General features: G+C 41.2%; 1 protein-coding gene across 15 annotated transcripts in view; it reads right to left on the reverse strand.

The window, feature by feature from the left end:
• The window catches only part of TRIM2 (tripartite motif containing 2), a 118598-nt gene that overhangs the window by 51688 nt on the left and 39691 nt on the right, over nucleotides 1-27219 (reverse strand). For 3 of the 15 annotated variants that reach the window (XM_049814584.1, XM_049814573.1, XM_049814579.1), the window contains exon 1: nucleotides 975-1408. The exons of 7 other annotated variants lie outside the window; for them this stretch is intronic. The gene's annotated coding sequence lies outside the window, so the exon portion shown is untranslated. Of the gene's footprint in view, nucleotides 1-974; nucleotides 1409-10201; nucleotides 10373-14930; nucleotides 15099-22479; nucleotides 22588-27219 lie in introns of those variants that run through there. 5 more of the 15 variants (XM_049814582.1, XM_049814577.1, XM_049814572.1 and 2 more) reach the window with 4 other exon arrangements.

Here is a 27219-nt window from a genome sequence, read left to right on the forward strand (position 1 = left end):
ATGCTACTTGAAATAAAAGTGCTCCATGGAGACCCCATACTAATCACTGTTAAGCCCTCCAGGCACAGGATAACAGGCAGTACAGATAAAAAGCAGGAGGCTGAGCAGGGATCTATTTGGAAAGAGGTCCCTGGCCTTTTCTACATACTGTTAGATATAAGGTACATTGAAAAATGCTGTAGGCATTTTCTTCAGAGTTGCTGAGTAATGGCAAAAAAAGCAAAAGCAAGCAGGAAATGCTCAGTGCTTTTGCTACTGAGCTGTGTGGTGAAGATTGAACTGCTCAGAGACCATCCCCTCCACTCCTTCCTGAGACACTCCTCTGGATCTGCCCCATGCTGCATCTCCACTTGATCTTACAGTTCTGCTACTCTCCCTTTAGGAGAGGTGATATACATCAGGTACTGCAGCTTAGTCATATATTCTCTGCTGACCACTGCAAAGTAAAGTTTCTCTACTTCTGTTCCCATTTACTTCAGCAGGATTTTGTTGAACTAGCACAAAGTTCAAATCAGCAAGTGAGAACGCAGCACCCAGCAATCACCACATGCCATGTAACTTCTTCACAAAATCAACTTAGATGCTGCCAGCCCATTAGCATTTTTTTCTTGCAACCTTCAAAATCCCACTTCCCAGCAGATACAGCATACAGAAAATAAACCGCGAGAAAAAAAATAGGTGTTTCACAGCAAGAAACAGCAGATGGAAACCACGCGTTAAAAAAGCAAACAATGGAGGCAGAAAGTGAAGGAATTCATGTCGTCTTAGTGCACAGCACACAGCAGATAGGGTGCCTAAGCAGGTTTCTGCCAAAACACATCTCAGGAGAGGGACTAAGAAGGAGGGGAAGGAAGAGCCCCTCTCCAGCCTGTGAGCAGGCTGAATTTGGGCTCACATCCTCTGCACCACTTACATTGTTTAAAAGATCAAATATTGGTTGCTGCAACTTCCCTTAGCTTTTGCACAGTACCCACCTCATTTTCTTGTCCAGAGCTCAGCAGAGATGTTACCTTCTATGTCTGCTATGTCTTCTGAACTGTCTTTCAAAAACACATTGATATGTCTAAACATTTGTATTGTACTTGGTTTCAGAGAAAACCTTGCTCAAGCGTTAAGTGGCAGGCAGAGGTTTACCCAGGCAGGCTCTTAATGTTGGAAAAAACGCAACACTGAACTTTAACAAGTAGGTAAACACATAGCTGCATACAGCAGGTAGTCTGGCAGCACCAGCAATAGTGAGAAACAATGTCAGAACAACCTTGACAAAAGGAGCTTTGTGGATTTTAACAATGGTTGTAGGCACAGGAACCGAACCGACTAAACAGCAGCAACAAAATCCATCTACAGCTCCTGTGGCGCACAGAGCCTGAGCGTGTCGGCTGCGATGCCATGTCCTCCTCCTCCGCACTCACAGGGTCACTCCGTTTGACTTAGCAGTAGCCAGCTCCAGCAGTTCAAAACTTGGAAACACCCAATGGCTGAACTTCACCCAGTAAACATGTCTTTCCAGTCCTCAGCAAGGACACTCATTTGCTGATTGCATGCCAGCGCTCCTATTTAAAGAACTGTTGTTATGGGAAAAAGCTGAAACCTTTCTACAGCAGAGACAGAGTGCTCCCCGTATCTTGTGCCTTATCTACAGAAATGCATCGATTCCCAGTATGTGTTTCCACAGCGGAGTTTCACTATAGCCACAGTAAGATGCAGTTATCTGACTGCAAAGCTGTGAGCAGGCTGGCTCTCCAGACAGTCCTAGTGGCCCCTTCTCAGGGCCTACCAAGCAGTTACTCTGGCTCAGCCCAGGTTTTCCTCAAGCCTTTTCCTTGAGGTACAGCGTTTTATGCCTGACACGAGCTGCAAGGAGCAGCAGTAGTAAAAGCTGTCCACTTTCATCCTTCATTCATCTCAAAAAATCTCTCTCCTAAACTTTCTCTTAGACATCTGTTCCAGGTTCTCATCATGCAGGGCAGGTTCAGGCTAGATGCCCAAGGCTCCTACAGGGGCATTGCCAGGCTGCTCGTAAGCAAATGCCCAGCACTGACATACGTCACACTTCTGCAAAAATCACATTCTCAGAAGACCCTCATACATATCTTCCTGCCTGAATATCAGTCTTTTTAACTGACATCACAACTTATGAAGCAATAGCTAATGAAAGAGAAGGAAAATAGAACCACTCATATGACACAATTTTAAGACTCTCCCAAGCTGAACTGGGATACAGAGTACATTCATTTATATATGAAAATACATCCATTTTACTTTACAGGAAAACCAGCACATTTTTGAGTGCCTGAAAAGCAAATTAGGAAACAGTCTAGAAAACAATAACCATGTGAATGCAGCTGTATTTTTAAATAAAAAAAAGCATTTGGAAAAAACATTGGCATCAGGACAGCTAAAAACAATATTGTCTTAAATCAGCCACATTATCATTTGGATTGTGATAGCACATGGAAATCTCTTCCAAGTGCCAGAATCCGACTGTGATAGGCACCAGCTACATAGAACACAGATTCTGTGCAAGCATAGGTAGCCCATATCTTAACACCTCACACAATTCAACTATTGCCATTTAACCATATCTGTGACATTAAGTACCTTTTTACACTATGAAATAAGTTTTCATAGCAAGCCATTAATTTGGATAAGGGCTATTTTTGTAAAGGAAGAGGTGCAAGATAGTAGCTTATATAGCCTGAATCTTTTGCAGTCAGAGAACAGGAGCAGATCTTAGCATCCTCTTCCCCTTGTAAATTCTATAAGCAGATATAAGAACTGCCTGACACTGTAGAAGTAGTCCTTGTGATGACTGGGACAAGATGTAGCACGCTGTTACTGATACAGTTTATATGTAGTAAATGACGAAACCTGTTAGAGGCATATGTAAAGTAACCAGCTCCAGGCACTGCTGTTAAAAGCAATTGAGAAATCCTAACGGAAAACCAGTTACAAATTGGCCATACAGACTCTGCACTATCTCAGGTACTGAACTTCTCTCACTCAGATACCACAGTGAGGGGCTGTTAGGATGTATTCAAGTAATTGAAATGCTTTTGGAAGCCTGATGAAACAGCAACCACTAGGTTTTTGGTAGGTGGAGCATGCTGTACCTTGAGTTAAATTTTATTCACAATTTATTTTTTATTCACAATTTATATCTATTGGTTTATAATCTTCCTTTTTATTGGCCACAGATCAGAAACCTTTTTTAAGGCTACCAGTAATGTGTGGGATACTCCTTCATGCTGTGAGCTGTGAAACCCCAACCTACAGTTGTCAATATTTTACAGGCATTCCAGGAGAGAGGGACAAATTCATAGGGGATAAATTGATTAAAGATTTTAAAATACAAAGACACCACCTGTACCAGAAGCAGAACTGGAAGCACATACCACTGAAGATGCAAGAGCATTCTGGAGAGTACCGTATGTCTGATCTACTCTTACACCCTTCTGTCAGCCACCATCCAAATTATAAGGGGAGGCTAGATTTACTTTTGATTTGACCCCAGCAAACCTTCAAAATACTCAGTGTAGACTTCACAGGAGCCGTCTAAGTAGCCACACCCTTTTGGCAGTTAATGGACAATAATGGCTCCACAGGGCTGTTTTTATCACTTTGCCCTGCCACTTAGGGATGTCGGGTGAAATTAACCCATCAGACAGCTGCCTTAATACACCATTGGTGCATGAAGAATGCCACTCAGGGCCACAGAGTACCTTTAGCACGTACACCCATTTCTAAGTCATGCAAACAAGACACACAACAATGGTGACTGACTAGTCATCACCCCAAGCAAAGAACCATTTCATAGTGAATACAGTACTAACCTAGCATTTCTCCCCACTTCCTCCTACCTTTTAAAATTTATTTTATCCTTAAAGAAAAAAAAAAAAAAAAAAAAAAAGAGACTTCTAGTGATATTTCCTTAAGAGTGACATTTATCTTGTTTATCTTGTTTCTCTACAGAGGTACTCTGTATTATGCTAAATGCAATGCTATAGAGCTTGGGGAAATCATGCCTTGATTGCTATCCTGGTTCTCCTTATTTAAAGGTTTAAAAGTAGCCCACCTTCCTCAACAGAGGTCCCTGCAGAGGGTGTACACCTTCAGAGCATGCCCTCTGCAGAAGCACATCCCAGAGGTGAAACAATGATGATTGTTCAGAGAGTAAAAGCCACCATTCAGAAGCGCAGATAAAAATCTGTCCCAAAAGCTAAATATGGGAAGAAGAGCCTTCCTGCTCTTCTGCTTACTTGTACTGAAGACTGTGCAGTGTGTCAGCTTCTCGCAAGACAAAAATTTTGGACTTTGCAAGCACAGAGAATTATTCATGGAATTGTTCACTTATTTTTTGCAAATTCACCTTATTATATGCAAACATTTTTGCATGCACCAGTCTAGTCTGGGTTTGGGGTTTTTTTTTTGTAGGAGGGAAGAGCAAAAAAACCCTAATTAAAAAAAGGAAGCTAAGGGATGAGTGGGTTCTCTGCCTACACAGAACATGTAGTGCAGTTCTTATAAAACAGCCCTCTGTTACATTCTGTTTCCTGTGTAATAAAGGATTGCACTTACCTCCACTGGGAGATTTTAAGTAAAGGATTACATTTGTGAATGAATGGAAAATTATTCATCTTTAATTAGCAATGAATTATCTCAGAACATATTTGGATTTCACAATCAAAATTTATTTCCAGCTATTTTAGATGTTCACGTGTTGTTCTTGTTGTTCAAGAGCATTCCCAAGTTCAGCAAAATCTTTTCAGTGCAATCTTTTTGTTGTTGTTTTTCTGTAAGTAATTGTGTGAAGTGTGTTTGCTCAAGATTCCATCGCTGCTTTGGAGGGGTTTTTGTTCTACACAAGGTGCAGGAGCATCTTTGTGCATTTGTATTTTCATACTAGTTAGAGTTAAGTAGCTCAGAATAATCCAACCACTGCTCTTTCACTGCTAAATCAACTCCTGAATGCTTCACAAAACACACTGGTAGATCCCACACACCTTCAAGCTCACAAATAACCAAGTTCTACTAAACTTGGACATTGAAAGAGGCAGGCACAGTATAAATCTTTGCAGAGAGTTGCACTTTTTCTTTAAGCCAGCACTCCACACATAACAATTTTTCAAATGACAAGTTCAATTACGGGACATCCTCAAACCTAGCATTCAACACCTGTAAAAAACAACAGAAAAGGAGGGGATTGTCACTCTATGTTTCCATAGAAAAAAATCATCAAGAACAGAAGCTCATGGTAGCACAGAACAGCTTTACATGACAAAAGCACAGAAAGTCACCCAGAAATAAACTGATCATACACATCTTTAGGCAGACTAATAACACTAAGACAAATAAATCCATACTGGATTAGGAGCAGAGAGATTGCTGAACATTCATCTCATGCATTTAAAACCTGATCAAAAGTAATTGCATCTACTCCAATCTTTACGTCTCCCTCACAGAGGGCATCTACCCTGGCATAAGTACTGAAGACCACCATCCACCTAATTAATTGCTCCTAAAATGCATCCAAGACTGAAAATATTCAGAAGGTCTTAAAGTGAAAGAAAATTAATAATACTTTTACACATGAGCAAAAATGCTGACCATAAGAAGGAGAGTTGTCCGTAGTCCTTCCAGAGGAACATTCAGGGTATAGATGATTAGAGTACATTTTTAAGTAATTTGCCTTCTCCTAGTGGCAGGGCATATTCTTAAAGTTACTATAGCCTAAATTTAGTATCTACCAGTAAAGCATCATAGCCATTCCAGCAGCAGTTTGTTTGTAAACTATTGTAGCAGTCCAGCTACACAGTATATATTTTGATGCTTGTGTTAACAGGATCACCATGTAATATAAGAAGTGCCAGAATACATGCTGCTAACATTTTTCACATGTCTATGATTAGTGTCCTTCTTAATTTAGCTGTGCTTCTTTTAACCCTCCTGCAACTACCTAGTAGCAAGATGGATGGAGCCAGCCAACATCTACCTGCCCCACTCTCTGTTCAGCACCTCAAAAACTATATTCCAATTGCTATTTCAATTCTTCCTTTTGAATGGGATTTGCTTTTGAGTTATTGCCCTAAAGTCCAGCTGGCAAGTGGGAAGGCTGCCTGGTTGCCAGCAGACTTCTCAACTGACTAGATCCTTGGCTGTCCCCACACAGTACAGTAGAGTGACATGTTGCATCATTTATTTTACTTTACGCTATTCCAGTTACAAACTGCTATTCCTGTGATCAAACTAAATCACTGACTTCCAGCTAAATTCACCTTTTAAAATAAGCAATGCCCAAACCAAATATAGCAAACCATCCCAATTACTAGAGGAATGACATGCAATGCCAAGGTATGCCTACAGATTCTGTGACAGAAAATGTCTAGAGTCTATGGTAGAAAACAAAGATAAATGTATTTAATGTTACAATTTATACAATAAATATTTAGTTATTTAAACCACAGAAATAAAACCTGGTCTTTATAGAAGTAAAACAATTCAGAAAGTTTGCCATGAAATGCCATTTTCATCTCTCCAAAGGTCAACCTGTTTTGTTCAGTGAGAGGTGGACTTTATTCCAGTTGATCAAAAATAAAGAGGAAGAGAAAGAAATCTTGCACAATTTCTCACAAAACAGGAATTCTTCCAAATTGCATTTGCTAGGTGTTTGCAACCAAGGAGCTCTTTCCACTACAGGAACATGTCAACATAAACCTTGCAGCACACCAAGGGACTGCCTCCAATCCATTCATGTCACATAACAAATACAAGAGCAGGCCTTCTAACAATTCTAACAGAATATGCAAGTGTGTCTTAAAAAGTAACCTATCAAAAATGGAGGTATAGAGAGGTGAAGTCTATTTATATGAATGCTAAACCCTGTTCTATTCCCTTCAGTATTTTAGAAACCTCCAAGCAATGACTATTTCCTTTCCAACATTTATTCCTTTCAATAAATATTGATTTTGTTTCAGAGTCTTGTTTTTTTAACAACTCATGTCATGCATTTCACATGGTTAGCTCCCCCCGGCCATTTTTTTTTTAACCCACAAACATCAGCAATAACATTACCACAACCTGCATTCTCTGGAAATAGCATATCTAATTTTGGTTGAAGGTGTCAGCCAAGTGTAGGATCTGCAATAGTGGATTTCACTCTGACAGTCACTGGACTTTTTCAGTGTGGTCCCTGAAAGCTGACTGAAAAAAATCAAGTTCATATATGTTACACTGCGAAATATGGATAGGCAAAATTCCAGGAGAAAACGTTTAGGGCTCGAAAAATAAAAAAAAAAGGTGGAAAAACACAGTGTTGGAGTTTTCAGTGCATTTGTAGGTTCTTTGGAATTAGTGGCTCTTTATAATACAGAATATTGCGCTGTCCTTAAAACAACTATTTCAATCTGAAGAGCTATTCCCTTCTATAACACAACTGTATTAAGGTTCATTCTTTATAAACTAAATATATTATTTGGATTAATATATATGTTTGCTGCTGTGTATAAACAAATAGTTCAAACTAGCTACACTTGTATCCTCAGGCACATTTAATTTTTATGAGACAATATGCTTGCCAACTGATCAAATCTAATTCTTTTACATTTGGCTCAAGGTTTTATCCTAACCTACCATACACTGTGCCCTTGTTTTTATATAAATAGTTCAAGTGTCTAGACACAATACTACATGTTTCTGCAAAACTGTGTATGTTTAATACTTTATGCAGATGATTAAGTTTCAGCTTCACTATAGTAACACACAACACTTTGTTCTCTACATTAGGACACTTAAAACCTTTTCGGTTCATTTAATTCATAAGTTTTCCTCAAAGGAATTAGGAGCATCACTGTGTTTATATAAGCTGTCCAAATCCTAGTTTTGTTATGAATTAATGAAATTCCATTATCAGGCAAAGACAGGCCTGGCATGTTTTCATGATGGCTTCAAGCACCAATTATGTGGATTTTCCAGTAAAAAACCTGACCTTCAAGCTAAAACCGGGATTGCCAGACAAAGAATACTATCGTGGGCTCGGGAACTCCCCCAGCAGTATTGTCATCTTTGTCCAGGTGAGGTCTAATTTTTCCTAACACTGCATGCTGCTGGACACAGCAGAATTCAGACAGCATTCATGTGTGCTGCCAGGCCATGGACACTGCTTGTCTCAAACCTAGCCTCAAAACCATGGTTTCATTGAACTCATATATTCTAGTTAGTACATGGAAAATAACTTCCATGAAAAAGATGAATATTTAAGACACCCCCCCCCCCAAAAGTCATTAAACACTTCTAATTTTTATTCTGTATCTGGCATGATACCTTTGCTGTCTCCCTTTATAAATTACACAAAGAAACCAAAAGATTTTTCCCAGTTGTCTGAAATAAATATTTCCGTGGTTTTAATTTTTCCATCTTCCCAGAAACCCTATAGTCAAATTTAGAATTGATTCTGTCATAAAAGCCACTTCATGTTTCCTTCTGGCCCTCAAGCAGCATGTGTTAGTGGTGCTCCTTGAAGCTACAAAGAAGTTCTCTTTAGCCTTCTCACTAAGGAGAGCCATAGTGTATTAAAGGTGTATCAAAGCCATTTCTGATGAAAAAGGATGAAGCTCAAGGACTAAAATGACCCCTCAGTGAAGAAAACCCCAAGGTGTTCTTTATAGTCACTATGGGCACTGCAGGTCCAGATCAGACCGGGGAGTTTCTTCACAACTCAAGTTTGTCAAATACTTTGCTGAGAAGTTTGAGGAAGCCTTTGGGTTATGGTAAGCAGTTTTGGATGAGGGCCAACAGAATGATTCCCCCCAAAAAAACTCTCTGGAAACAGGGACTAACCTCCTCTGTCTGCTGGTTTTGTTTTCTATCAGAATGATGCAGTCCCAAGACCAGGTACAGTAGCTTCCTGGCACCTTCTCTCTATAACCACTCCAGGCATCTTCCAGAAAATTATGGGACTAGCTTTAAATTAATCAAGTTTATACAGATTTTAACAAACTGAACCTTTTAATATGCTTGTCAAGCCCTACAGTTTATATTCCAAATATTCACATTGTCTAGAAACTCTGATTTGTATCACTAGTCAATTTAATTTCAGTTCTCACACAAGCAGCAATGTGGAATTTTAAGAAAAAAACTTCTGATGATTAAATCACAATAGTTGGCCATAGAACTGTTATCCACATAATAAATCCATTGCCCTCAAAGAAAAAAAAAATCTAAGGCTGGAAGAGAAAGCAACTTTTTCTTACGCCACATCCTTATCAAGAGAAATATTTATTTAGTCATTGTACTTTCACCACAGTTTTCTTATTTGTCCCCATACAAAGAAAGATTTATGTAATTGTTTTTGGCCTAATGAATGTTTCACTTCAGGGCAATATTTGTTTTATTCTCAGTATATTGCCCAGTACATTATCATTATAATCCCTTGTTTTTACTTAAACCTATCAATCTGCCTGTCAGTCTGCCTGACTGCATTTTAAAAATAGTAAACTAAAAGGTGGGAAATCAACCGATGTAAGTAACCTACAGAGAGCTACGCATCAGGTAATGGCTCAAGTTACTCTTCACAAAAGTCCAACAACAGAATACAGCAACATTAATGCCAACTACCAACTTCAAAAAACTGAACACCTGTGAAAAGTAAAACTCTCCTAATTAGACCTTGCCATTGCCCTCTTAGATTTAGAGTCATTATTTTGCTTGAATAAACATCACTATTTCTTTCCTAGGCAAACTCCTTGGCTCTGTTTCCATTATTTCTTTTAAATATTAAAGAGCAGGAAGCATTTGTTTTCCCTTGTCACATCCTGTCCTGTTTACACAGCGTCACAAAATCCCCTTTGAAATGCCTGCTCTTATGGCAAGCCTGACACACACAGTGCAATCAAAACATTTGCTATTGTCTTTTGCCAACTACAAACGAATTTCTGCACAAACACGGAAAAGGTTTAAAGGCTTTGACAGCCATCTAAAGTCGAGCCTAGCACGACTGTCGAAGAGAGGTGGTGTCAAACTGCTCGGCTTCCCCGCTACCACCCTGACTTAAAGAAGAGAAAGAAAGACAAAGCGATTCACTCATTCACACAGCAGAGCTCCTGGCAAAGAGCTCACCCACTGTAAAACCACTGCTCTCACAAAATACTCGAAAGCAGAAAAAGCAAACGGACAGTTGAGAGATGAGTGTGAAAGGGTAACTTACATTATTTAGAAAGACAGTGGGAAAGGACTGCTGCAGTTTCTTCGTTATTTTACACTGCTGTTGGCAGAGCAGACCACCGAAAAAGTTCACCTAAAGAAATCTCTCCTTTTAATTCTCTCTCTCCCAGTTCATTTACTCTGGAGTCTCTCAGCCTGAAGAGATCCGACAGTCAAAAGTTTATTCCCTTGCATTTCTGAATGATATGGCCGACTTTCCTTGGACACATACCAATGATGCAGTAAAAATAGACAAAAGGGGGGGGAGGGAAGAAGCAATCTAGCTTGAGCCTGAATCTTCTTAACTCAGTGTTTTCTGTAAAAGCTGCTCTTATGTCAGAAGCTCCCATCCCTATACTAACTTGCAGACCACAGAGTCTTCCATCTGGTTTTCATAAGCTGCAAATTACAGGCAAACCAGGGAATATATACAGTCCAGTTTTAGCAGAACTACCCAAGCATCAGCCTTACAAGTAACCTAGAGGTACAAAGGCTTTGAAAATAAACAGCCAGCCCCATGCCGGGATGGTCTCCTGCCTGCAGATGACTGATGCTCCCCCAGGCAGCCCCCAGCAGCCGAGAGCACCACACACTACTCAGGAAGGTGGCAGCCGGGTCCCCCCACACCCTGTGGAAACAAGTCAACCTTGCAGCCCTCCCTCCCAGCACAAACTGACTCTTTGGAAGGGGATGGAAAAATCCAGTGCATTACTTGAAATAGTTCAACAGTTTAGCAAGTTATTTAGAACAACCCAGTTTTTATAAACAGGGAAGTGAATGCTGATCCAGTTACATCCTTTAAAGGCTTCCAGGTTGTTGGGAGGTTTGGGGTTGGTTTGGTCGGGTTTTTTCTCTAATAAGGTGACTCTCAGAGTCAGCAGACAGTTGCTCGATAGAGAACCTCTGGGGTGATCCAATCCATTAATTACCAGAAGGAACATTTTACCAAAAGTATCACAAGCAAAATTTTCAAAAGCACCCCATGAAAGACCATGACTTGAAGCTCTTAAGTCACTCTCAGTCCCTATTTTCAGCTATTTAAAGGTCTACTGCCCTGATTAAATTCAGGTACCAGAGGCTTGAGGGGTCACTTATATTTCTGGGTACCTCAAGGCCTTTGAGTCAGCACTGAAGAACATTGTTTTCCCAATAAAAAATTGCAAACCCAATTTTTATGATGGATAAAAAAAGTTTTGCCATTAAAACTAAAATTGCTGTTATCTGCATGTTCTTTTACTTTAAAATATCAAGTTTTATTTAGTCTTTAGTTTTGCCAGAGGACTTCTGCAAGCTTTTCTGCTGGGAATAATCTTACTCTATTTGAACAGTGAGAATCTCTAAATGAGGCAGCTATCACTAAAGCATGGGTGAATCAGTACAGCGAGTCATTAACAAAATAAAAACACCATTGTAAACACTGTCTAAAATTCCTGAGCCTTGTTACTTGCTCAGTTTTTCATCTTTGCACAATTAAGATTGTGCTGATTGTCTACTCCTCTTGTACCTGGATCCGGGATTGATGTAACTAGACTGTTAATGTCAAAAACAGTAGAATTATTTAAAAAAACAAAACAAAACCAAAACCCAAAACAAAACCAAACAAAGACTCTCTAATCAGTAAAAGCAAAGGAGAAAATTATGAACAAATTTTCTTTGTATGTATTTTTGCTTGTGCTGTCACAATTCCTTCCAATAGTTGCATAACCCATTGAATAATTTCAGTCACATCAGGTAGAATGCTAAAGATCTCAAACGTATTATATTCCTACAGCTTTTGTGTAAACAGGCAGCCCTCCAGATGAGTGAAACACAATCCAGTGATCCAATGTAAAAGGTTACACATGAGCTCAGTCTTATTATTAGACACCAGAGCACCCCACACAAACAGGAGGTACATAAGAACAGATTTCATGTGCCCTACTGCTCAGCTGCTACCACAGTTGTGCCTCTTTGGCCTGCATTCTAGCATTTTTCCTCTCTTCTGTTCTGTTCTCCCATCAAGGTAGTAAGCAGCAAAACACTTGAAATGCACAGACGTCAGCTGAAGTAAATAATATTATTTTTTGAAACAGCACTAAACAAGGTTTGTTAACAGTTGAGTTAGTCTTTTCCCACTTAGTAAACAAGTGGGATGAACTGACTACATCTTGATTTTATCAGGATTGATATTTTCCATGAAATCAAAGAACTTGATCCTGGTGGAGCAGACTTGAAGGTTTGGGGCCAGAAATTATTTCATTGGGTACAGCAGAGTAGCCCTTGAGTGGTTTTCTGGACATGTAGGCTCTCCCTACATGTACTGTACTATCACAGTACAGGACAAGTTGAATGACTGTTATCTTTGGAATAAAACTCTTGGGGTTTTTTTGTGAGACATGGTGTTTAAGTGGAGAGTAGGTGGAAATAACCACTTTCATTTTGTGATGCTCATGCTGACTGAATGTTTTTTTTGTCCCGAGGAGCAAATGCATTAATTCACACTGATCTCTCAGGTACTCTTCAATATTTCTCTTCTCTTAAAAAACCCCAGTCCATTCACATCAAAGGCTGCTTTCACAAATAACAACTCTATAAGAAAATGGCAAGAAAATTCAAGATTCAAAAATAGAAGACTGATTTTAAATGACCTTTCATTTTCCAGGCTCCAGGGATCATTCTTATTGACCAACATTTTCTCCCTTGTTTTCTATTCTTCGTTTCCTCTTTCGTATCATCCATGTGGAGTACCAGCCTCCTATTGTCCACAGATAGCTCCTGCCTGCAGGCAGGCTAGTTATGTGTGCCCTCACTGTTGCCTGGATATTACTAAGGCATCATTCGATTTCCACTTTCTCACACTCTGTCCCCATGAATTTTGAGGCAGTCAAGCACCATGTTCCTATCTAGCACAGGGATGTCAGTTTTCTGGAGAAATGGAGATGGAAGATATTAGTCAGTCTGATGGTGGGAGAAAATTCACTGTAGAAAGCTTCATATAGGAAGGACTGCAACAAAGAACAGATCAGATGGGGAAAACAACCTGCTAGGAGCAGTCTGCCTTCTCAGAAAAATGGCAGCTTCCATTTAGGATGTTTTCAAATGCCAGCTTCAAAACAACCCTGTTATTTTCCGTGTAAGTAGAAAACAACCCTGATTTTTCACCAAGATCAACTATGTAAGCAATGTCAGTAGGACAAGAGTGGAGTAGGATGAAGCTTAGATATTGATTATACTGATTATATGCAGCTTTGTAGATAGATTTGTGAAAGGGTTTTTTTTAACCTCATTGCATGTTCATTAAAGCAAGGAAAAAAGTACCCCTCCTCAATCAGTGATGGACAGGTTGTGATGCAGAGTAGGTGGCAGAATATATATCTCTCTTGGCCCAGATTCTGCTCTCATCTAGTCTAGTGTGGTTGTATTGGGATTGCTGAATTGCAAAGGTATAGATGAAAGCAACCTGTTTTCCATCCTGTTCTTCTGCAGTCTAAATACTAAGAAAGTGACAGGTAAAAGGTGTGGGTTTGGTAGAGGATGCACCTTGCCATTTAATTTGAATCTGTGAAATTGCCTGAATGATAGCAGCTCAGGATGGCAGACTAACAAGCCAGGGATGCATCACAGCTATGTGTTCACCTTTCATTTTAGCATTAGACTACTTGGTGTAGGATTTTAAATATGTTTATGCAGATTTCTAGTTGGTCATAGTTGAAGTCCTAGATGAATCTTCTGATGCAAACAAGCTGGCAGGCTTTGTACAGACTGAACCACAAGTCTGATAAACTGAGACAAACCTACCCTTTGAGGACTTCAAGGCGAAGCTTCAGTTCACTTACTGTTGATGAAAAAATAATGAAGATTTTGGCACTAACAATAACCCATTTTTTAAAGATTAATTAGCTGTAATATTATAAATCATTTTACCACCAGCATTTTAAAGCTAGTACATGGAATATCTTGGGTCTGGGTTCAGATGTTAAGCTTGTATTCGGCTGGTCTGGCCTCACTTACTACATATTTTGTTTTAGTACTTCAGCTTGGTGCCCAGTGACTTGAGTATGGCAAAAGCCTGTCCCCCTCCAGAACGGCACATAATTGTCAGCAGATCTTCCAAAGAGATAAAATACGGGTGTGATAATCCTTTGCAGCCTGCTCCTACTGTTCAATGAGGATTGGGCTGTTTCAGTGGTTTTGGTATTTTACTTTATAATGTATGTATTTTGCTTTGTAATGTATCACATTTTTTTCCGCAGAAAGAAAATACACAAAACCATAATGCATTATAACCTTGATGTCATCATTGGAGAAGCCCCACGGCTGCTGCTGTTTTCACTACAGGCTGCAGTAGCCCCTGGCTGTCCCCAGAAAAAAAGGGAGAATAAGCATAGCACTAAGCCACTTTTTCCCATCAGCTCACCCTAACATCTGTGACTGCAGGGATCTGGGCTTGCCTGGAGCACATGATCTCATTCTGAGCGCTCTGGTGACAGAGACACATGCAGCCTTTTCCCTTCTAAGTGAGCTGGAATGGTAGCTCCCTTTTCCCTCACCCTGAAGCCCGCAGTACAGGAGTTACTGACTGGATACTTTGTATTCTTTAAGTAACAAGCTAGCAAACAGCATGCAATGCATCTGTCCCAGTGGTTTTCATCAGGGAAGGTCAAATGTTGGAAGGATGTAATTTCAAAAGACAAACATCAGACTGTTTTCAGAGGTTCCCTTTTCCCCTTTGGCTGTACACTCCCACTTCTTACCTTGCACTGAGGTGCTTGTTGGATTTCTAGTGAACAGATACAGTTCATCACCTGACAGAAAACTGAGCCATGACAAAATGCATCAATTTTCTGCAAGGTGAGTGAGGTGAATTAGCTCACAGGGGTCCGCTGAGTGCTGCAGCTGACAGAGACGTGGGGCATTATGGACTGGAGCACGGGAAGAAAGAAGACTGTGAGCCAAATGTTCAAGCTGCTTATGAAAATGTACTGTGAAACAGCAGGTAAACCCCACACTCCTCCTGACCGTAATCTTACTTCAAGCTCTAAGTTGCACTTCTGTGGCAACCATAACCCTTAAATGCTGGCATACACTCAATTTGTGCTAGACTCACGCTTCTGCTCCGTACTGCCCTGAATCAGTTTGCTAGTCTCAGAAATTAACCACCAGCCCTGGCTCCTATAAAATCGTAATGTCTCAGTATTACTGATTTTCACAAACTTTCATTCATGTAAGTAAGCTTTCTTTCACAAGCAAGTATCCAGGGAACAGTGATGCAATACATTTTTATATGGCTGCATTCATGAAAAGTTCTGAACCAAAAGTAATGTGTCCAAATCCCTCTTTTTGTTTGAAAACATCATTCATCCAAGAATCAGAAATGTTACCATGTGACCAGTAACACAAAGAAATAAGCACGTGAAGAATCACAGCGAACAGTTCAAAAGCAGCTCCAGGCCTGAAGTTGATTCACAAGATATATGTTGAATACTGGATACTTTGTTTACCAAAAGAAATAGAAAGGGCTACAGTTTCTAAAAAAAATATACCATGCTTATATATTTCTTGGCTTAGTCTTTCTCTGACCTTGCCTGGAGCTATCCATTCTTACAGCATACAAAGGGCTAGTATGTGCCTAGTTTACCCTGAACCTGTCCTACTTTCCTGCTTTCAAGTACAACAAGAAAGAGGAAAACGAATGTATGTTGAGACCTTTGCACTGAAGAACCTGAGACTCTAGGGGAGAAGAAACAGCCCCTTCTTTCTCAGACTGCAAACACTGGGCTGTACTGAGGAAAACTGAGAGTGGCAGAATATGACAAAGAGCAAAGGGCTTGGGGAAGCTTTTAAGGACTGCAAGGCAGGGAGAACAAGCATCTCAAATGGTATGGAGCACAGAGGTTCAGGAGGATAGGATCCAGGAGGCCTGGGAAAAAAGGTAGCTCTAAGATGGGAGAAAGATGAAGAGGCTGTGAACTATGTGGTTGAGTCAGGGGAGCATAGACCACAGGGAGGAGCTAGATGCTCTACACTGGCATGAACTGGAGACTGGATCCAAGGATGAGGAGCCTCAGGCTAGGAGACACTGAAAGCCAGAGTGAAAGGCTGAAAAGCTTGAGGCTGTGCAGGGCTTTGGGGCAGGTGGGAATACAAGATACCTCTACTGAGAATATACTAATTTACGTACCTGCACGCATATATAAGAATGCTGCCTCTGCACTTTCTACCCACATGATCATCTCTTCCCACTCTTGTATCCTCTTTCTTGCAGACAGTCAGAGCCACAGTAGCCCTAGCTCACATTTTCCCATCTGTGCATTGGAGTGTGACGGCATAACATTCTCCATAGCCACTGTGAATCAAGGAAATGTTTTGATGTAGCTCTAGGTCCCAAAGTGTATATGAGTGTCAAGCATAGATTTCAAAGTGATAGAAGAAAGTGGATACCAGGAGAAAATGATGGGGAAAATGGAGACGAGGCAGTAGATTTCTTTAGACAGATGGTGCCATGAAGGCAATATCTGAAAACTGTAATATGGTGAAAGTTCAGCCACTGCAGTGTTGGAGTTAGTATTAACCTCATCAAATACCTATCAACTTGCTCTTACACATTCAAAAACTAATTGAAAAGAAGGCCAAAGGTACTGCTCTAAAGTTAAGCATCCCAATTAGAAGCAGAAATTAAACCATACATACAAGAAAAGATTGTAATTCTCACAGTCCCATTTCAGCCCTTAAGTAACCAGTCCCCCTATTGCTGTTAGCAAGAGTTTTGCCAAAGAAAGACCTGCAGAATTCCATGCCAGGATATTACTATAACAAACATTAACATCTGAAAGTTAGGGTACACTGAGGGGTTATACTATACCCTAGGGAACATTAGGGGAAGTGTCAACTGAAGATGCTGTGTAAGGAGAAAGATAGCAGGAAGAAAGCAAGCCCCAGTATGATTTGATCTCATGAGGGAAATTGCAGTGCAATCCTTGAATCTTAATGGGTACTATGTTTCTCAGTTCCACATGCTGTGAACCAGCAGTGATAAGAGGGGAAGGCTGACAACAGCCCTGATAATTTTTTTAGATAGCAGTGACCAGGACAGAACACAGCAAGCTACCCACCCAGTTAGGGACATTTTATGCTAGAAGCTTAAACTGCTGCTTTCTTAGACCTTTGGCCCAGCTACAGAGGCAAAAAGGAAGGCAACTGAAATATTTAAAAGCTCCTTCGCGGATGAAGGAGCAGTGGCATCTATAACATTTCCTTCCTACTTGAGCACATACTGGGATACAATTTGCTTTCTGGGCCTGAGAGAGGTGATCTTGAGAGAGGAATCTGGTTGGGCCATCTGGAGGCTGCAGTTAATTTTATACCAGTCCTGTATGTATCCTAAAAGAAAGTACTTTGCAAGGCTGTGCCTTTTACACACTATCAAAGCAAAGCAGCAATGCAGAGAGCCTGTTTTGTAAGCCAGTGATTCCAGTAAGAAGAAATCTTAGGGCTTGCCTATGGAGTCCAAGACAACATCTTCCTAGCACAGGAACCAAGCACAGCCAGTGCAAGTATCTGTATGCCACTGATGCTTGTTTCTTTCCGCATTGCTGACCAGCTGGGAGGCCAGGCATGTAAGACAGGAGGGAGAGAAGTCAAAGAAACCAGTGGACTCTGGTAGATACAGATTTAAGGCAGCACAGACCTGAAGACCACTTAGCCACTGCAATTCACTCTCTGCCACAGGCAAGGAAGGTAGGAAGTGATCCCTCTTCTTTCTGTCTTGACCTGTGTTTTCTATTATATTTCAGGCAGGCCACACTACAGAACTGGCCCTGTGGCAAATTCCTGGTTGAGAAACTTCCTCTATTCTCCTGAGGTGAATTTTGCACATATAACCTGTCTTGCAATCCTTTTATTTCCTAAGTGCAGTGCTTTCTCTGAGTAACACCACCAAAATGGTGCAGCCCTGAGAAGTACTTGGGGGTGTTGGTTGACAAGAAGCTCAGCATGACCCAGCAGTGTGCATCTGCAGCCCAGAAAGCCAACCGTATCCTGGGCTGCATCAAAAGAAGCATGACCAGCAGGCTGAGGGAGGTGATTCTGCCCCTCTACTCTGTTCTTGTGAGACCCTACCTGGAGTACTGCGTTCAGCTCTGGAGCCCCCAACATAAGAAGGACATGGACCTGTTGGAGCAAGTCCAGAGGAGGGCCACAAAGATGATCAGAGGAATGGAACACCCCTCCTATGAAGACAGGCTGAGAGAGTTGGGGTTGTTCAGCCTGGAGAAGAGAAGGCTCTGGGGACACCTTATAGCAGCCTTCCAGTACCTAAAGGGGGCCTACAGGAAAGCTGGAGGGGGACTTTTTCCGAGGGCATGTTCCAAGTGATAGGACAAGGGGTAATGGCTTTAAACTGAATGAGGGTAGATTTAGATTGGATGTAAGGAAGAAATTCATCACTATGAGGGTGGCGAGACACTGGAACAGGTTGCCCAGAGAGGCTGTGGATGCCCCATCCCTGGAAGTGTTCAAGGCCAGGCTGGATGGGGCTTTGAGCAACCTGGCCTAGTAGAAGGTGTCCCTGGCAGGGAGGTAGAAACTAGATGATCTTTAAGGTTCCTTTCAACCCAAACCATTCTATGATTCTATGAAAATAACATGCACACATTAGAAGGAGACCCTCTGCTCTTGATACATGAGTGAGATCTGAATACTACAACCCTGCTGCTTTTTCTTTTTTTAATAGAAAAGGCTGCATGCTTAGCATTTTGCATTTTTTAGAACCAACCAGTATGTTCTACTTTAGTGGCAACAACATCCCTTACCTAGGAAAGGATCCAATACCTAGGAAAGGGGCCTGAAAAAAACCCACAATGAAAGATTTTAAAAGCTTGCATAGCTGTGGGTGAAAGTTGAGAATATTAGCATGAAGGATATTGGTCAGAGGGTTCAGATTTAAGAGGGAGAAGAACTTAACCAAGGAGGCTGAGGAGGGGTTGTTTGCAAATCTCAGCCTCTATCCCTATGGAGACCCAAGTAGTGATGGTGAGTGATTTTACAAGGAAGTCTATCCAAACCTGACAGAAGGCTGCCAACTGTTTCTTTCAGGCCCTCGGACTTTTTCCTGTTACCTGGCAGTTTAGTTTTCTGGTCAGACTCAAACAGCTGATAGGAGGGGGGCACATGTGGTATTTCACTCACAGGCTCTCTCTTAGCATAACCTTAATTGATGCGTGTCAAGCATATTGGACACATCAGCAGACCACCTGCTAATAAGCTGAAATCCTGAGATGAAAAGCACACTTAAAGCCTCCTGCTTTCACTAAGAATTCAAATGCTCAGAGTGTCATGAATTACAGCTCTGGTAACTCAAAACTCTTATTAATCTAGAGAGCTATTCTTTCCTGAGAGATTGATCGGTTCTGGGAGCTGGTCTGACATTCTCAAGGGCAAAGAAGGGGAAATCTAGTAGATCAGGTTCAACGTTACAGGCTTTATAATCTGGTAACCAAAAGCGTATTTGGGAAGTACTGGTAAGAGGTCATGGTAAGAGGTTAGGATTTCAGTCAACCCCAAATTAATACCTTTCATTAACTGCTGAATAACTGAACAATAGCTATATTGCACATATGCCTGCAGACTAAAGAGTCACCCAGAGGAAACTGATGGCAAGGAATCCCACAGTCAACATTCAGTGCACCTACAGAGCCAGGGGAAAAAATGACTTGCGGTAAAAACAGCCCTGGGAAGGAGATCTTAGGTGTATTTCCAGCTTTCCTGCAGATTTCATTTCCCTCTTCTGTAGACTGAGGATGATATGCTTCCCAGGCTATCTGAAAGCTCAGTTAATGAGTATTAGTAAATTATTTTGTTTTCAAAAACTGCCTACCATCTCAGAATCAGAAAGTACAATTACAGCACATACAGTTCAGAGTAGTCAGGTTTTTTTTATGAAGGAAGTTGATTCAGCACCCTGTTTTAGTAAGCCCTGTGAATACATCTTGAAAATTATCTCTCTGGAAGGAAGACAAATCAATTTTAATCTTCTGCCTGTTTACCCTGATGTAAATCAAACAGGCACAGTCTGCCCCTACAGAGCAAGCCATGTTGTGCTGAGCTCGTGATGCACAAGGGAGTTCTTTCTTTAGTCAAGAGACAGACAATGTGGTAAGCATATTGATTATTCCTAACTATGTACTGAGAGAGCACAGCAAAAACTCCTAGGTGTGTATTTATGCCTGATGTGTATCTCATGGCTTTCATTGATAAGTACTGAGAGCCTGCTTTCTTAATCTATAGACAAAGGACAATTTCATTTTCATCTTTACTAATCAAGGCTTAGTATCTATCTGCCACTTAGTGAGAGTGACTGAAAACCTCTGTTCACAGCCTGGCAAAGAGGCAGCTTACTGCTGTAATTAGCTTTAGTTCATACACTACCATACATGCACTGTATTGCTATAGAGGAGGCTCAGTCTCACAGCTGAACAACTGTGAGCATCAAGACCCATCTAGTTAAAAGGTATTGAGTACAATAGCTGCCTATAATTTGATCAGTTTTATTTGAAAGCTTCTACCAGTCTCTTAGCCACTGCTTTCCACAGATAATATTGCTTGACTGGCCCTCTGCAGTTCAAGAGTCATTGAATGATGCAGTCCTTAAATGCATTATAGATGAGTAGGAGAGTTGAGCCAAAGCTCTCCGGACTGCATCAGGGCTGTCTGCAGAAGCTGTGCACAGCTCCAAAACACAAACAGCATGGCAGAGACGAGGGCACAACCCCCAGGGCATCCCCCCATTGGGTATATGCATAGGGGCCAAGTTAGACAAGCTGAAAAGAACGTGGCAACAGGCCTCAATTTGGATTTGCTTTTATTTTTTTGGCATGACTCAAGGCTAACAAAGACCTGATTGAAACTTAGAAGTAAGGTTATTCCTGTGATTTTAAAAAGAGGCATAATGAACACGCTTATTTACAGTGACAGCTTCTTTCATCCCCCAGGTATCCTGAACCCAAAGCATGAGCTGACTGTTCTGGAGATCCTGGCACTTCTGGTTCAGGAGAGAGCTGAAAAAGCACCCTGTAGAAAGGACCATACTGGCAATATTGAAGTGGTGTCATAGTCCCATATGGGACATTTCCAGCCATGACAAAAGAAGGAAGAACTAAAAATGTTGCTACAGCCTACTCTGCTTGAGGCTTTCCACCCAGTTTTGAGCTCAGAGCAGTTTGGATAAGTAGCCAAATTATAAGGAATTTCTTTTAGCCAACCTGAACCCTGTGAGGTGCACACAGTCATCCCTAGAAATTACTATTCACATTGTCCAATAGGATTTTGTAAAATAAATGAAAGGAAGAAAAAGAAATAATATAGTGTTGAGTGCTGACACTTACTTTGCTTTATGGCCATGGCAAAGTCACTTAATCTGTCATATCTTTTTTTCTTCATTCATAAAATGAGATCTATAGATGAGCTCCTCAGCTACCACATGACATCTAGACACAGACTTGCCGAAACTTCAGGGGCAGACTAGTTCCGAGATTCTGCATGGTGTCCAGCTCTGACGGGGACATTAAGATTGTCTTTGCTGCAGTAAAGGGTAAAAGAGAGTCTGAAAAGTCCATGAGTATTTGCAATGCAGGATTAAGTTGAAGAATACTGTCCCAACATGGAATACTTTATTTAAAATTCTGAACATTAGATAGGACATATTCTTTTAAAGACACAAAAAGTCAAGCTCATTCCATCTCTGCAGTCTTTTGCTCTGTGGAGCTGTGAACACTTCCTAATAGCAAGCCAGCAAAGAGGACTGAAATCTCTGAACATGATTTTGCTTTTTCTACTGCTAGGTATATATCTTAGAATATGACAGCACCTATCAGCATTTTTGGGAGCATTCATTTTATAGTATCCCATTTCTAGCCCTTTCATACTTTTCTGAACAACAGTACTTATGACCTTGCAAAAACTGCTGCTGTTTGAAACACGACAGGATGATCATATACTGGAAATGCAGGTAAAAATGAGAACTAGATGCAGAATAATTAAAGTCATATAAAAAAATAAGCTGGCAAGTTTAAATGGGTTGTGTCCCTATTAATTTCTTCCCTCTTGCCTCCCAGGAAGGTCTCATTTGATATTGAAATAGTGTAGTCCTTATAGTCATGACACTGCATACAAAGTAGCTGCTCTTTTAGTTCAGACAGAGGAAAATACTTTAATAGCTGCCTCTCTGAATGACAGCGCCTACCTGCCTTGCTAAAACATGCCCTTAGTCTTATGAGAAAAGCCACAATGAGACAGAAGGCTACTTACTAGTGTTCCATAGAGTCCACGCAGGATTATCAGAGACTGAAATTCACTGTGCCTCTGATCAGAAGATTTAGCTCCCTGCAGCATTCAGACAGTTGGTCCCATTATGGCCATCAGGCGGCTGAGTTAAAGGGTGGCCTTGCATAAACATAAACAGCTTGTCAGCACAAGCCAAAGAGGCGGGCCTGCCCTGCCAGCCACAATGCGAGCCAATGATTAGCTTCTTCGCATTCTGGGTGTTCAAGATATTGTATTTCATTCTTAAGTAGGGGAACAAGAGGGACTGACTCGGAAGGGCTAGTGCTTGACGGTTTACTGCTAGGCAGTAAAATACTTAAGGCGGAAGGAAAAATATCAGTAAGTCACTTCAGGAAAAGCACATATTTACTGTGTATTCATACAAACTTTTAGAAAGCCCACAGGCATCCCCAATGCATTGTTCCTTTTAGGTCAATCAAACAAACAAAAAACCTGTGAATTAAGTTTAGCCCATACTCATTGTAAAGAAGTTTCATTTGCAAAGTCTCTGATTTTTCTTTTCTTCACCCTTTTTCTTATTCTCATCCTTCCTAACACACTTAGTTTGCTGACACTGGGTTTTTCACTTCTCTGTCATAAATGTCTTACCCTGACCTTCCTGACCTGACCCCCCAACCTTCATTGATCCTCCTATGATTGCTTCTCTTCACCTCCATCTTAACTGCTTGTTCTTTTGGTCCTGATCTCCCCAAAAGAGCACGGTCACAATACAGGCACCTTAGGGTATGGTTCTGTGAGACAACCAAGCTGATTTAGCAACTTACTGCTGTCAAAAGTGGAGGTGTTGAGTCTCCCCTCTCTTCAAAACCACACTGTGCCCCTCTGTCTGTCCCCTGCTGTCATTTCAAGGAAAGGTAATGTAGCACAGAAGCACATACTTCTCTGTCAGTTTAGTGACCTTAACAATGAGACAGAAGAGGTATTGCATGGAGTGAATACTCCCTGAAATTTAAGCTCCTTCTGATCTTGCCTCAGCCATCTATGATCCCACCTGTCTCCCCAAGTTCCAATCTCCTTTGTTGTTTGAATTGAATTGTTCCTAGTTAATTGAATACCCTGCTTATAGCTGCTGATCCCATTTCATCCCAGCTCTGTCCTACTTTCTTATGCCTCTAGTTTGGCTGAGGCCTGTCTGCCACTGAAATCAGTCTCATCAAGTCTCTTATAATAGCTCCCTGCATAAATATCATGCTTTGTACTTCAGCCTCAGCATCTTTGAGCTCTTTTCTGCTCTGGAAATAATTAAAATCCTCCTTAAAAACCATGCCATCTTTTTGGCTTTCACTGTTTTTTCTCTGACCTTTCTGATTAATTCTTCTCTCAGCATCTACCTCTTCCTCTCTCATACTTCCAAGACACCCTACTTCTTGTTATATTCCATCCAGCTTTTACCACTTGCTTGTGCAGGTTCCTTTACTTTTATGTCAATGATCTATAAGCATGCATTTCTATATTTCAGCTTTCTGCTTTTCTCTGGTCCCATATTTTACCCTGTGTTTTAGGCATACTGTATTAAATGCCTTGACAGCTCCTAATTTTAAGATCGTTTCCTGGGGTCAAATTAAAGCAGTCCAATCACACTACATTCATTACAGTATAGTCTTGGCACAAGTCATTTCCCTCACCCTCTGCTTTGGCAAAGGAGCTGAGCCCCCTGCAGAAGCAGATGCTGAAGTTAGCACCTCGTTCAGATGGGCAGGCATATCGCAGCTCTCAGGCTTCTGCTGGCAGGCTGTGCATGAGTTCTGGCACATATCGCTGCATCACAATGTGCTGGGGTCACGTTTGCAAGTTTTTCTTCACAGTGAGACATACTAGGCAAGTTCTTCCAATGATATCTGAGATTCTGGTGCAATTGCACAGCTCCATCAGCTGCCCCCCCAAGTATATAACCTACACTGCCTATACTTTTATCCAGATTTCCTGCTTAGTTAACCCTGTGTTATCCACATTAACAAAATTATTTTACCAGAGGTCTCTTCTTCTAGTATTTTTAACATGTAAATCTCTGCCCAGATCCACCTGGTGATCATAGTATTTGATTACTTTAATTATTTTGATTACTGAGCCTGGATCTCATTCCCAATGCCCTACATTGTTCTCCACAGAAAATTCAGCAACTGAGGTCATTTTTTGTTCCATACCGCAGCCACATTGCCTACATCCCCATGAAAGCCATGCTTTCTTGTCCTGAGCTTCAAGGCCTTTTCAGAGTTTCTCCTTTCTTATTGATCTGCTCCCACAGCTCTCTTCATCACAAGGCCTGCCTTTTCAGCCTTCTCTCTTCCTACAAAGCTCTCTTTTTTTACCTCTATGCAGACCATGTCCTGCTTCATCAAATCAAGTTATCTGTTCTTCTTTCCTTTCTACAATCCACGTCACAAAATCTAGAAATAATGTATCAGAATGAGAGCGAGGAACAATAAATAGGCAACAAGTCACTCCAGAAAGAGAGATGTTTCATCTGCATATATAAATTATATGTGCTAGAAATTTTCTATCAGCCATATATGATATGTTACACACCCTACACTGTTAGACATTTTACAGAACAGGATAGGCATGAAAAGCCCTTGATGGTTATGGATTAAGTGCCCAAACACTGTACATGAGATTGTGAAAAGACTGCTATGAAAAGACTGTTTGTAGATGCACAAGACAAAGCAAGCTAGCTATTGCATCTCTGATTCCCATGGCAATTTATTTAAGATGCTAATTCAGTGCAGCCACAAATAAAGAAACAAAAGAGAAAGCAAGAACAAGCTGATTTAGCGGACTATGTTGAAAAGGCACACTTTAGACAAAGTCACCCTGGGTACAAGTCCTGTGACTCCACTCATAGAATTATGCCAAGGATGCAGCTGCCTCTTTGCCCTTAAGCCTTGTATTATGCAGGAAAATTGTTACCATCACTGCTAATGGTACCAACCCAGGCACCAGGTAAGTGAGAAGGCCAAGCTGATTTAACTGCTTACTTATACCAAAAAGGTCATCCTGCCCCCTCTCTTCATCACCATTCCCAGCTGCACCAACCTGCTCCCTCCCTTACACATGTTCAAGGAACGGTGTGAAAGCTCACAGACCAAATCTGTCTTGCTCGATATGTTTTTCAGGCAGGTTAATGATCTGACTCATCTCCTTGCCATGTTAAACAGCGCAAGAGCCAGTGGAGGGAAGCAGTAAACACATGTGGCTGGAAGCAGGAGAGAGAAAGAGGTGGAGACCAGAATCACCACCTTCTTTTTCATAAAGCAGAAAGCTGGCTGTCATCCCTGGAAGCTACCATCCATTCTGGGGTGAGACTGAAAACTATGAGCCCCAAAGCCATGCCACTCTTAAGCACAAGTCCTAAAAGCTCCTGTAACCCCTTGTTTGATTTCCAGCAAGCCCTAAAATGTTTTATTGAAATGTGTTTTCCAAAGGAAGATGAGGCTTTATTTTAATTAAAAGCCAGTTTCTGAAAACATAGTAATAATTTGATTTCCTAGGAAAATAATTGGATAGGAGCAAAAAAGGGAAACATTACGTTTTCTGCATCTGAAAACAGAAAGTATTTGGGTCATGAATCACCAGAACTTAACTTTGCCCACTCCCTAGGTTACAGGCTCCATGGGGTAACATTTTGACTCTATCCCCTGCCATATTACCATACATGCATCAGGCTTCTACCATGTATTGTTTGCTTGGTAAAACTGTTTTTTTCCTTTCCCTTTTTGTGGCCTTAGCCTAGCCTCACTCTGCCCTTTCTTCTCCAAACACAGTCCTAGTTGGATGACATTTTGCCTGTCTTCTGCTTCTCCTTTGGGGACCAACAAGGAACCTCAGGCCCCCTGAGGCTCAGCCTGACCAGTTGATATCTATGCCTCCGCTGGGAGGAGACCTCTCCTGCTTCTCCATCAGTAGCCGGAGATGCTGCAGAATGGAGTGAGAAGATTTTTGTCATGTTTTACTGGCCTGGTTTCAATTATAAAGTGGGTCACAAGTTATTCCCAGAAAGCACACAAGCTCAAGCAATGAAAGACTTTGGATAGTGACAAAAGAAGTGAAACTCTGTAGATGAATTGTTTAATTTTTCTTTTAAAAAGGAAAACAAATAGCAGAAATGGCAAGGGGAAGAGATCATGTGCAGATGCAGCACACTAACATATGAGGCTGCAATCAATGGGAACTTGGGCTTAGTCCCAGCTCAGACCACGTGCATTTTGAACTTTGAGCTCTTGGACCATTTCCTAATTAGAGAGCGAGCGACACACTGTGGAACTATTTAACCCTTTGATGGTACCTCATGGGGTCTAGCAAATGCCAGAAAAGGCTCTGGGGATGTGTCTAACCCCTGGAGGCCACATCTGACTACAGGAAATATCTCTGTGCTCCAAATGGCTTAGTGAACAACTGCTGTCAGCAGATCACTCTTCATGGCTCTCTAAACAGAAAGGTCAGGCTTACCACGACTCCTTCCTGCACTGCTGAACGCTTGCTGGGATCTCCCCCTAATCAGACATCTCCCTATCCACAATCTGCCTCTCTTCAAGGCTTGTCATGCCTCCTCCGAGCTGATCAGTAATGCCACACCAAGGATCAGATGAAACAGAGATACCTGCTTGGAACTTAATAGTGTAAATAATGCCACACTGCACACAGAGACTTGCCCCTCTACTTCACAGGAGTGGAAAAGTAGCAGCCTATTGTAAAATTATAACTGTA

Source organism: Accipiter gentilis, chromosome 12 (assembly GCF_929443795.1).
Source record: "Accipiter gentilis chromosome 12, bAccGen1.1, whole genome shotgun sequence".
Taxonomy (NCBI): Eukaryota; Metazoa; Chordata; class Aves; order Accipitriformes; family Accipitridae; genus Astur; species Astur gentilis.